Genomic DNA, 10,553 nt, shown 5'->3' with positions numbered 1-10,553 from the left:
GGGAGGGGAGTTGGGTGGAGAGAGAGACAGAGAGAGGGAGTCATGGAAACTGAGGCTCCTGCGGCTCACTCCATACAATGAAAGGTCATTGTCCTGAAACGTTGAGCCATTTCTTCAGAGAGCTGCGGGGTCAGGAGGCAGTGTGGTTGGGAATGATACAGTCATGGGCGTGGATGCCATACCGGGTCCCAATGTCTCTGGCACAGACATGCATTTTCAAAGGGCTGATGGAAAAGGAAAGACAGAGAGAAAACAGCCCTTTAAACTCCTTAACAAACTCTTTAAGGGGCATGTATATTTGTGATTGAAGTATTTAATTACTTTTCCAAACGAGCCCCGAGCCCCCTTTGCACATGTTCATGCTCAGTTGCCAGTTTCCCTGTGGGTCCCAAGTAAATTTCTTTGGAGTTTGTTCTTCAGTCTAATCTGTGGTGTGAACACGATCATTGCTCTTCACCTTCTCTTCCCTGGCTGCTTTCCCCTAGTTCCACCTCTGTGGACTTCCCGGGAGCTGATGGCTCCAAACGGCAAGGAAGAGGCCATATGGTTGCCATTTCCCTTTTCTGTTGGTGCCAGGCAGGTAGCTCCTGGCTCACTGAGCAACTTGCATCTGAAAAGAGCTCGAAGTGACACGGTTGAGGAGTAGGGTGGAACTAATCCGGTTCTCAGGATCCTGAGCCCACTTTGAAAAGTGTCCCATTCCGCAGAGACCATCTGAGCAGCCGAATGTTTTCCTTGTCTTTTTTCTTTTTGCGCAGAATTCCAGCGCCTGGAGCATTTTGCCGTTTGAAGGGGGGAAGGAGAGAGAGAGCTAACCGGAAGCAAGATGAGCATTGATCAATCTCTGCTCAGTAAGTCAAACTCTCTCGCAAAACCCACCTGCTCGCTTTGCTAAGCAGTCAGTAATGAGGGCTATTCACAGTAACATGGTGTGTAATTATGTAAGAGGGATTCCAAACAATTTTATCTGCAAATTACTTTGGCCTTAATGAGATAAAGACACTAATTAATCCTGTATTAATTTCGAAAGCTTGTTTCACACAAACACTCCTGGATGTATATAAATGAGAAGAGGCATGGGGGAGCAGAGAGGCCTGAATGCTTCCTACTCGATCGTGTTCTCTTTCCCACTCCGTTACCTTAAAAGGCTTTCCTTCAAAAAAAAATGAATGCAGTTTTTTTTTCAAATTGAATTTTAATCACCAAAAGAATTAGTCAGTGATATGACAATGGGTTTCAAATTAACAAACCCAAAATAGCTCGGATGAGTCCTGAGGAGTGGCGTGCAGACACGCTGACACATTTTGGCTGCCACCATCACCATCCCCTGCCCCCTCCACCCCGTCCTCCCCCACCACCGCAGTAGCAAGACCCTTGCATTGGCAAGATTTTGGGCGGGGGATCATGTGACCTGATCAGCCAATCGGGCCAAAGTGCGTGAATCCTGAACTGAGCGTGGGGATTCCCAGTCAGTCTATGACTGGAGTTGAAGTAGTCGCTAACACATTTCTAGCACTCTGTACATAGTTTATTTGTGACAATGAACGGTTTGTTTAGTTACTAAACTCAATGGTCGCCGATCCTTTGAGATACCACAACCCCCCATTGCCCCCACCCTTCTCAGAATTCACATTCTCACTCTAAACCACACAGAAACGCAGGGAAAAGGTGAGAAAATCCATTTGTTGGACAGTGTGGCTCACGGGCCCAGTATCGACTTGCATAGATCACATTTGTTTCCTGATTCAAGTGAGGCAGGAGAACGACCCAAACACCTTGGTATGGTGACTCGGTGTCAGTCCTTTACCCCAGTACATTCCTGTGAAGCTCCTTGCGACATTTGTATTAGAAAAAAACGAGAAAGACCTGCCTTACATGAACAGTAGATATAGCAAAGCATTTATAGCCAATGAAATGCTTTGGAGTGTTGGATGAAAGGATGCTGATTGGTTGCCAGGTCTACTCTGATTGGCTGGGGCATTGTCATGAAGAAAGCAATGGGGAACCATTGGCTCCCCAAGCTCCCAGGAATTCAACAAGGTTCAAAGCTTGACCAGGTTCCTTTTGTTTGCAGAGTGAGTCCAGATGTGTGAATGTACATCACTTCTAGCAAGCGTAAATAAGTCACATTATGAACTCGACTGATTGGATGTTGGTGTAGCAATTAACACACTTAAGGTTGTTCATTAAGTGGAGCCCAATCACAGAATCTAATGGTTTGACATACCCTTTTATCCTGTTATGACTGGAGGAAGTTACAGAAATAGGAAGGACTGTTGGCCCAGTCATGGTTACAGACATAAGGAGGGTTATAGGGTCTGGAGGAGGTTACAGAAATAGGGAAGTGGGGGATGATGCAGAGATAGGGAGGGTTTTTTGGACTGAAGGAGGTTATAAAGATAGGGAGGGGTATAGGGGCTGGAGAACACTAGAGTAATTAGGGAGGGCTGTATGTACTGGAGGAGAATTCAGAGATAGGGTGGGCTGTAGGGGGTGGAGGATGTTGCAGAGGTAGAGAAGAAATGTCGGGGCTGAACAGGGTTACAGAGGTAGCGAAGGTTGTAGGGCCTGAAAGAAGTTGCAGAAATAGGGAAGCTTGTAGGGGTTGGAGGTTTGTTGGGGCTGGAGGAGGTTACAGGGACAAGGAGGGTTGTAGGGTCTGGAAAAGATTAAAGTGATAAGGAGGGTTGTGGGGGCTGGTGGAGATTACAGAGATAGGGAAGGCTGTAGGGTCTGGAGGAGATTACAGAAATAAGGAAGGTTGTAGCACCTGGAGGAGGTTATAGAAATAAGGAGTGTTGTCTGGAGGAAGTTAAAGTGATTGGCAGTGTTGTAGGGTTTGGAGAAGGTTACAGAGAAAGGCAAGGTTGTGGGGGCTGGAAGAAGTTACAGAGATATGGAAGGTTGTAGGGGCTGGAGGAGATTAAAGTGACAGGCAGGATTGTGGAGGTTGGAGGAGATTAAAGTGATAGGCAGGATTGTGGAGGTTGGAGGAGGTTACAGAGATATGCAGGGTTGTGGGGGGCTGGAGGAGGTTACAGAGATAGGGAAGGTTGTAGGGGCTGGAGGAGATTAAAGTGATAGGCAGGATTGTGGGGGCTGGAGGAGGTTATAGAGATACGGAGGGTTTTGGGGTAGTTCAGAATTATTCCTTCACACAAAGGGTGTTGGACATCTGGAGGTCTCTGCTCTGAGGGGCTTTTTGTGACTGGATGGGACTAGGGAGGGGGATGGAATTGAAAATTCATCAACTGAGATTAGCTTTATCATTGGAAGCAGTGAGATTCATGAAGTTACAGAATAGATCAGCCATTGTTGACATGAATGGTGGAACAGGCTTGAGGGGCTGAATGGCCTTCTCCTGGCCCTGTATCCCCAACATGTCACACAACAATGTTATTATGAGGGAGGAGGCTTATTGGGATAGCTGCTAAATCCCGTGAAATGCCAAAACCGTGAACCTTGATGGCGAGGTTTTGGTTTGTGATCTTCCCAGCCAATGTCATGATTAGGAAGGGCATGAGGCTGATTTAGATGAATTATCATCTTTCTCAGTGGGTGTGACAATGCAAAGTTGTATTTCGTTGTATTTTCCCACCCAGCCGGGTTGTGGGTGGCCGGAACTGTGGATTGTATGTTGGAGAAATGGTAACTCCCTGCTGGCTGCCACTGGAATTAGCAGGTAACAATGGTTTCACCTTGCCCCAGGGATCCCAGCTCCTGCATTAGTGATCCCCTGGATTGCGTTCCCCCCCAACTCCACCCTTCCCACCTCACTGTCCACACATCAGTGTCTAGATGCTACCAGAAAACACAAGCTCCTCCTGACAGGAGCTTCAGTGTCCTACGCACAGGGGCAGGCGTCACTAGGCTGATGTCCCCCTCTGAGGCTGAGTGGGTGAGGGCTTATTCCAGGAACCAGCCAGATGTGCTAGAAATTGATATGGGTGAGAGCGTTGCAGATGTTGTCCCTGGACAACATCTCCCGGATGGATCCAGGTATGGTAAATCTATCGCTCTCTGTCTGTTCCAGTTCGATTTCAGATATTGCGATGGAGGTGTGGAGCTGGCAGTGATCATCTGCGATGGTAGAGGAACGACCAACGTGCGGGTACGCTGATGCTGGAACATCACCCTGAGGACCAGGGGGCCACAGGGCCTGACTAGCATCCGCAAGCTGGATCAGCCGCTGTGGACAAGTCAGACCCATTGCGCCATATTTTTACCCAAGCGCCTAACAATTCTGTGGTAACTCACTTCCTGACTCCCTAAAGCCTGACCACTATCTATAAGACCCAAACCAGGAGTGTGATAGTCCACTTGACCTGGATGAGTGCAATTCCAACAATACTCAAGAATCATCAAATGATAGAATATTAGAATCCCTACAACGCACAAAAAGGCCATTTGGCCCATCCAGCCTGCAACAACAACAATCCTTCCCAGGCCCTATTCCCGTAAGCCTGCTAATCCCCCTGACCCTAAGGGTCAATTTACCATGGTTAATCTATCTAACGCACACATCTTTGGACTGTAGGAGGAAACCAGAACATCCAGAGGAAACCCAGGCAGACACAGGGAGAACGTGCAAGCTCCACACAGACAGTGACCCAAGGCTGGAATTGAACCCTGGTCCCTGCCACTGTGTTGCCCGCTTTTAACATATGAAGCTCAACATCATCCAAGAAATTCTAGCTTACGTTTTCTTTCATGTAAGGAATACGAGGCCATGCTGAAAATCCAAGCCATCACCTGCCCCGGCTTTGAGACTCTGCCTATATGTTTGACTGCAACTGGACTGTGGATGAAAGCAGAGCAATTGAAATTCGTCACAACCTGACAATCGCGGAAGGGGTAATCACTAGGAAGCTGGCTGTTATTCTAACAGGCTAACTGGCAAACAAAGGTATCAGTGTTTTAAAACCTGCCATTGGCACCCTGGCACCAGAAGCTTTGGCAAGAATGTTGCCTCTGAATGGCAGAGGGATAGAGGAACTCTGAGCTACAGCAGTGTACACGCAGCTCGCTCTCCTTGTAGCATTTTAATATAACGTGCTAATATAGATAAATGGACAGCACCACCTTAAACCTCCCTCCTTCAAATGAAAACTGGGACCTTGACCTCCTCTCCTCCTTTCTAAGTGGGTTGTAAATTTTGATTGACTGGCTGTAAACCGTTATAATGTCAAAAATTCATATTTATGAGTTGAATCGATCTGTCAAGATGATAAGGAATTTTACAATGCGTACCAGCATGCCCTTCACACAAGCAAGTGGCATTTTGAAAACATCCACAAGTCAGGAAGAGATGTCCCGTCCCGTAGCTGAATAAGGATTAGAATCATCCAATCATACAGCACAGAAAGAGACCATTCAGCCTACCACATCTGTACTAGCCCTTTGAAAGAGTTATCCAATTAGTCCCGCTTGCTCACTCTGTCCCTGCTTCGCCCTTTGAATACCTTTTCTTCAAGTGTTTATCCAAATCTGTTTCAAATCTGACTGCGCGGTGGCAAAGTGGTTAGCACTGCTGCCTCACAGCATCAGGGGCCTGGGTTCAATTCTGGCCTCGGGTCACCATCTGTGTGGAGTTTGCATGTTCTTCTTGTGTCTGCATGGGTTTCCTCTGGATGCTCCGGTTTCTTCCCACAGTCCAAAAGTGTGTGGGTTAGGTGGATTGGCCCATGTTAAATTGAGCCTAGTGTCAGGGGGATGTGCAGGGTAAATGTGTGGGGTTACGGGATTGGGCCTGGGTGGGATTGTTGTCAGTATGGACTCAACAGGCCGAATGGCCTTCTCCTGCACTGTGGGGATTCTATGGTCTACCAAAGTGCACACAAGCTATGCCACTTAAACAGCTATAGATGGAGCTAACTTGATGTTATCGAATATTCACTCAGAATTCCCACCCAATTTCAAGGACAGGTCAGCTACCAGTTAGAGGTTTTGAACTGCTGATACCTTCCTCTGGGTTGTCATGAATGGCCGCTAAATCTCACGAGATGCCAAAACTGCAAAACTCAATGGCAATGAAGTTACTATGAAAATCCCTAGTCACCATAATCTGGCACCTGTTTGGGTACACTGAGGGAGAATTTAGCATGGCCAATGCACCTAACCAGCATGTTTTTCCGACTGTGGGAGGAAACTGGAGCACTTGGAGGAAAATCCACGCAGATACGGGGAGAACGTGCAAACTCCACACAGACAGCGACCCAAGACAGGAATCAAACCTGGGTCCCTGGTGCTGTGAGGCAGCAGTGCTAACTATTGCGTCACCATGCAGCAATCCAAAGACTGAGGGTAATGCTCCGCGGACCCAGGTTCAAATCTCACCACGGCAGATAGTGAAACTTGAATTCAATAAAAATCTAGAATTTTAAAAGATGACCATGAAACTATTGTTGTTTGTCATAAAAACCCAGCTGATTCACTAGTGTCCTTTAGGGAAGGAAATCTGCCGTCCTTACCTGGTCTGACCTACATGTGACTCCAGACCCACAGCAATGTGGTTGATCCTGAAATGGCCTCGCAAACTTAGTTCGAGGGCAGCGCATGGGAAAAAGAGGAGTTAAATCTACCAAGAGTGCATGCGTGACAGGAAACTAGTTGCAACTCCAATTGCATTTAACTGAGGTGCTTTACGTTGCATGTGTGCAAACCCTCTGGTAGCTTTCTTGTTGATGTCGAATTAAATTTTTAAGATCGAAATTGGACAAAGCTAAGGTGGGGATGATTTTCTAACCTGGCCAGCCTGGCACAGATCGCGTCAATCCCGGAAATTGTGTGCTGGCCTAGGAACAGGCTTTGTGCCCAGCACTAACCAATATGTCTCAGTCCCTTTCTAATGGCGCAAATTGGATCATGCCCAGAAAGGAACCGGGTCTTATATTTAAAGTCACATTTAAACATGTTTAGCCCATTCAAGACCGGACTCTCCCAGGGTCTTCCGACTTTCGGGCACAGTGGCGCAAGCCCAGCGACAACCACTACTGGTCTCCACTCGCGCAGACCAGGCGTGAAGGCCTAACGGAGGGCCCGGATGCTAGGAAGCCCCCAGGCGGTTCCCAGCCTGGCTGGGCAGTGCCCACCTGGCAAAGCCAGCAGCAGTTTCAATTCAGTTTAAAATTTAGGCTGGTGCTGATGTCTCCCAACCTGTTGCGCTACTCAAACAGCGCAGCGGGCTGAAAGAATCGCCCCCATCATCCGGGCTCTCGAAGGCTAGAGCTACAATGTCCCACTCTGCACTAACACCCTCAGTGCAATATCCACTCACAGATCCTTCATCATGTTTTAGCTTCAGTGTATTAGACTGAAATGTAATATTTACTGAGCTGCCATGCATTAAACTTGTAAAAGCATTAAAAATTGAGTTTAAAATAAGAAATGAAACCTGACATAGCAGCAGGCAGGAAGCTTGCCAAGCCATCACTAATATTGCAGGAGCCGTTCAGTTCTTTAACTATTCATTTCAAGGTCTCCAGCCAGTGTGTGCCAAGATTTCTCAGCTCATTATTTAGCAGTGGGATCCATTGAACGACGTGTCCATCAAGGTGAAGGATCGATCTTCTCTATCTTCCAGTGTCACAACATTGGAAGCAAATCTCTGTCGTGTCTCAAATTGGAAACACGTCTAGGTTACTGCTGCTAATCTACAAAGAGGGAACTTGTGCGAACATTGAAGAAAAGACATTCTCAGATTGGCAGCAAGGTTGGCCTTGCCCATGCCCAGTTGGGAAGGTAGTGGTGGACCTTCATCCTGAACCGTTGGTTCAGGGGGTCCCGCAATCTGATGCGGTTGATGCCTCATTGTTCGAATCATTAGAGGTGCTTCATCTCCATCTTGTGTGGCCTCAACTTGAAACAGAACTGCATTAACTTCGAGCACATATCCCAGTGCATCAACCAAATGGGCAAGTGCATTGTTTACTAAGGAAAGAGCTGTCAAATGAGGAGAGGGAAAAGAGGGGAGTGATTCAAGCCCCCTCCCTCCTCATCTGGATGAAAAAATATTAATACCTACAGAGGCCCATGGGAGTGTGCCAATATCTAGAGGGGCCCAAGGACTGTGCCAATATCTAGAGGGACCCATGGGAGTGTGCCAATATCTAGAGGGATCCATGGGAGTGTGCCAATATCTACAGGAGCCCATGGGAGTGTGCCAATATCTAGAGGGGCCCAAGGACTGTACCAATATCTAGAGGGATCCATGGGAGTGTGCCAATATCTAGAGGGATCCATGGGAGTGTGCCAATATCTACAGGAGCCCATGGGAGTGTGCCAATATCTAGAGGGGTCCATGGGAATGTGCCAATATTTAGAAGGGCCCATGGGAATGTGCCAATATTTAGAGGGGCCCATGGGAATGTTCCAATATTTAGAGGGGCCCGTGGGAATGTCCCAATACCTAGAGGGGTCTATGGGAGTGTGCCAATATGTGGGTATGCCGGCGTTGGACTGGCGTAAACACAGTGAAAAGTCTGACAACACCAGGTTTTAGTCCAACCTATTTATTTGATAATATACTCACAAGCTTTCGGGTTAGTCCCTTCGTCAGGTGAATGGAGAGTTCTGGCCTCAGACAGAGCATATAAAGCACAGACAGTTTAGAGATTACTGATTAGAATGCGAATCCTTACACCTAACCTACTGTTCAAGACCTGAAGTGGCTGATAATGTGAGTGGAAGGAGCACTGATCACAGTTTAAAGAGATGTGTATTGTCTCCAGACAGTACAGTAAGTGAGGTTTTGCAAACCCAGGCAAGTCACGGGGGTTACAGATAGTGCGACATGAACCCAAGATCCCTGTTGAGACCGTCCTCATGTGTGCGGAACTTGGCTATCAGCCTCTGTTCAGCGACTCTGCGCTGTCGTGTGTCGTGAAGGCCGCCTTGGAGAATGCTTACCCGAAGGTCAGAGGCTGAATGCCCATGACACTTCAGTGGTCACGGGCATTCGGCCTCTGACCTTCGGGTAAGCATTCTCCAAGGCGGCCTTCACGACACACGACAGCGCAGAGTCGCTGAACAGAGACTGATAGCCAAGTTCCGCACACATGAAGACGGTCTCAACAGGGATCTTGGGTTCATGTCGCACTATCTGTAACCCCCGTGACTTGCCTGGGTTTGCAAAACCTCACTTACTGTACTGTCTGGAGACAATACACATCTCTTTAAACTGTGATCAGTGCTCCTTCCACTCACATTATCAGCCACTTCAGGTCTTGAACAGCAGGTTAGGTGTAAGGATTCGCATTCTAATCAGTAATCTCTAAACTGTCTGTGCTTTATATGCTCTGTCTGAGGCCAGAACTCTCCATTCACCTGACGAAGGGACTAACCCGAAAGCTTGTGAGTATATTATCAAATAAATAGGTTGGACTAAAACCTGGTGTTGTCAGACTTTTCACAGTGTGCCAATATTCAGGGAGGATTATTGGAGTGTAACATTATACAGAGGGAGTGCCTGGTTCCCTAGCTTACAGTGACCATTCTACTTGAGGAACTCTATGGGGTTATTAGCTGTTTGAATTGCCAAATATAATGCCTAAGAATTTAATCAAATAATGCTTTGGTTTCCTCCCACAGTCCAAAGTTGTGTAGGTTAGGTGAATTGATCATGGTAAATGTAAGGGGTTATGGGAATAGGATGGGTCTGAGGCGGCATGGTGGCATGGTGGTTAGCACTGCAACTCACAGCACCAGGGATCCGAGTTCAATTCCCAGCTTGGGTCACTCTCTGTGTGGAGTCTGCACGTTCTCTCCATCTCTGCATGGGTTTCCTCTAGGTGCTGCAGTTTTCTCCCACAGTCCAAAGATGTGTCAGTTAGGTGTACTGGCCCTGCTAAATTCTTCCTCAGTGTACGCAAACAGGTGCTGGAGTGGCGACTAGGGACTTTTCATAGTAACTTCATTGCAGTGTTAATATAAACCTACTTCTGACACTACTAAATAAATCTTTAAGATGCTCTTTTGGTGACTCGATGGGCCAAATGGCTTCTTTCTGCAATGTGGGAATTCTGCGATTCCATGAAATTACAAACATTGTGAAAAAACCAACACAGTGGGAAAATAAGTAACTTTTTCTTACCTGAAGCTGATTAGTGGTGACAGGTTGATGCAGAGTGGGGATGGAGTGTACTATTGTGAAAATGAGCTGGAGGGAATGTGTCCAAAACCGTGAAGTGATCTTATACCCAGTGTGGAATGGCCTTAATTCTAACAGTTCACAACACCAAGTCACTCCTCATACAGCACAAACTAACATAATGTTAACTCAGAGTTACAGACTTTGCTGGGTTTGCAGAGTTAGGAATTTTGTTTTAATTCATTCGTGGGGTATGGCATCGCTGGCTGGCAGGCATTCCTAGCTGCCCTTGTTCAGATGGCACTTGAAAGTCAACCGCATTGCTGTGGCTCTGGAGTCACATGTAGGCCAGACCAGGTAAGGACGGCAGATTTCCTTCCCTAAAGGACATTAGAGAACCAAATGGGTTTTTCCGACAATCGGCAATGGTTTTGTGGTCATCAGTAGATTCTTAATTTCAAATTTT

This window comes from Carcharhinus amblyrhynchos, chromosome 9 (assembly GCF_965287045.1).
Source record: "Carcharhinus amblyrhynchos chromosome 9, sCarAmb.v2.hapA, whole genome shotgun sequence".
In the NCBI taxonomy this organism is placed as follows: Eukaryota; Metazoa; Chordata; class Chondrichthyes; order Carcharhiniformes; family Carcharhinidae; genus Carcharhinus; species Carcharhinus amblyrhynchos.
This window is presented reverse-complemented; position numbering follows the sequence as displayed.